Source organism: Gadus chalcogrammus, chromosome 14, assembly GCF_026213295.1.
Source record: "Gadus chalcogrammus isolate NIFS_2021 chromosome 14, NIFS_Gcha_1.0, whole genome shotgun sequence".
Lineage (NCBI taxonomy): Eukaryota > Metazoa > Chordata > Actinopteri > Gadiformes > Gadidae > Gadus > Gadus chalcogrammus.
The window spans coordinates 10454752-10457273 of NC_079425.1; positions in this window are offsets into that span (position 1 = coordinate 10454752).

A 2522-nucleotide genomic window follows, 5' to 3' on the forward strand; every position below is an offset into this window, starting at 1 on the left:
CCGCTCTGTGATTAATGCTTCACTAATTGGCACCTGATCACAACGGTGGATTGGCCTGGAAATGTGTAATGTACTGTTCTTTATGCATGGTCATTAAGCCTGGGCTCATTTAATCTCATCGGCCTTCATGTGTGAAGCTGCAGCTTACAATAGTGGCCAGATGACATTGTCGGGTCACAGTTCACACTAGTGTTTTTAATTCAGTATGCATGAGAGCAAATCAATTAGTAAATGACCCTCCCCACCCCCCCCAACCTCCGCCCCCACCAGAGTTTGAAACCCTGTTACATCAGGTTTCATCAAACCTTGTTTTTCAAGTATATAATGATATCCCTCTGTGTATATCTATAGAGCTCTCTCGTTTCCTGGAAACCTTCATTAGTTGTGCTTGAATAAAGACATAATCAGGAGAAGCAGGCTTTTTTTTTTCTACCACATTCTTCAAACTTCTATAAAACTTAATTATGGAGTTACGTTTGGGGCAAGAGCCCCAAATAAGGGCGGCGCGCACATCCATAAAGCGAGGCGAGGAAGGGAGAGCTATAGTCACAGTTTACACAGGTGCATGGAGCAGGCTGATTACGCCGGGCCTCGTGCGGTCGTAAACGTGTCAAGGGTAAAGGAGGGCCTCGAGTAATTGCAGAATCACCCTTAACCAATATGCTTCTCACCTCGGCCTTCATGGCTGTTGCACAGACAGCTGCTGTGGCGCTGCCTCGGAAAGGTCACGCGACTCCTATGCACCGCGTCCTCCTTTCGTTTTCTGCTTCTTTCCGGAAAAGGAGGCCAACAGCGTTTGTTTTTGTCCAAAATGTGACACTCTGCGGGCCGCTTTCCACCGGCAGGAAACAGAACCGCAACATAATCTCCTCACAAATAAATCAAGTGTGCAAAGATCATTAATTAGAAATTCATTAAAAATTCAGACTCACCGGCAGGTGCGCAAATAAAGGATTAGGTAGACATCAATTATAGCACATAAGAGCACCATTTAATTGCAGTTCCTAGATTGATTTACAGAGGGAGACAATCAGGCCCCATGCAATATGGCTGATTGCTCATTTTCTGGAAAAATAATGAGGAAAAGACCTCGCCAGGCAAGGCTGTGTCCCCAGCTGCAGACTCATACACACCCACACACACATACACATACACACATAAACACACAGATGTGTGTGGGTTTCAGGACGCGCACTCACACATGGCTATTTAGTGCTACTAATCTTAATATTAATATTAGCACTGTTAGTAGAATTACTGACGGCGCAAAGATGTACAAGATCCACAAAGTAAACACATATACGTACATGTGCACACACTCACACACACACACACACACACACACACACACACACACACACACACACACACACACACACACACACACACACACACACACACACACACACACACACACACACACACACACACACACCATAAACACAAACATAAACACGCATAAGGCATCAAAATACACATTGCACACTTCGCATTTCCATCTGCCAGTGTTTTCTAGGAAAAGTTCTTAAGTACCAAATGTGGCGTTATGACTCAAGTTTGTGAATCCTCCTGCCTCCACTGTGTTCCTGATTATTGCATTATGGCATCTGCTTAATTAGCTTGGCTTGTGTCGTATGTTGCTCACGAGGGGGTGGTAAAAAGTGTCCTTCCCTCGTGCTCATTATCTGCCTGGATTCATGTGATGTACAATCTCTCATGACAGACATTCATATTGTCACCGAGACAGCTGTCAGAGGAGCACTAGGGAAACCTAGGAGGAAGTCAATTGAATGGAAGTAATGGTAACATTTTGAAAACAGAGGCGTCAGAGCTTTTGTTTCCTCTTTTTGTATTGTTTCTCAATATTTAGAATTTCATCCGGGTTTTGAGTGTTGAATTGTACACTGGCTTGTGAAAGGTAAAAACAACACATGTATGAACCTCGAACAGAGTAGCTACAGCTGCTGTGACTGTGGCGTTTGGGCTGCATGCAAGATCTGGCGTTTCCGTTTTAGACTGGGTACGTGACGAGTGAAGGTGTTTCAGAAATGTCAAAGAAACCAGACGGGGAAGCCTGGGATGGATGTGATGAGCTTTGAAAACGGAATGGCTATTGGCCACGTTTTTTTGCTGCTTTTTTGTTGATAATGCTCTCGTTCTCACCACATATCAAAGTAATAATATATCTTTTTATTGCTTAAACGACTTATATTTAGGTCACACGCCACATATGTTTATGCTGACTTAATGCAATAGCGTGGAATACTTTTCCCTATTCATTTAGTAATAAGGTATATGTGAAGACTAGCATTGCACAGAGATGCCCATGGCTAAGGTTATGCATGTTATACCTCCAAACAGCCATCGCCAAGAAACGCATATAAAACTGAAATAAATGGCTACAGATGCATGAGCTCGCCCTGAAAGAGGTTTGCCTACTCTGTGATCTCATTCTTAAATGAAACCAATTTGCCTAGAAATTGGTTCTAAGGCCTAATGCCGAGCTCTGTACATCAGCCCTG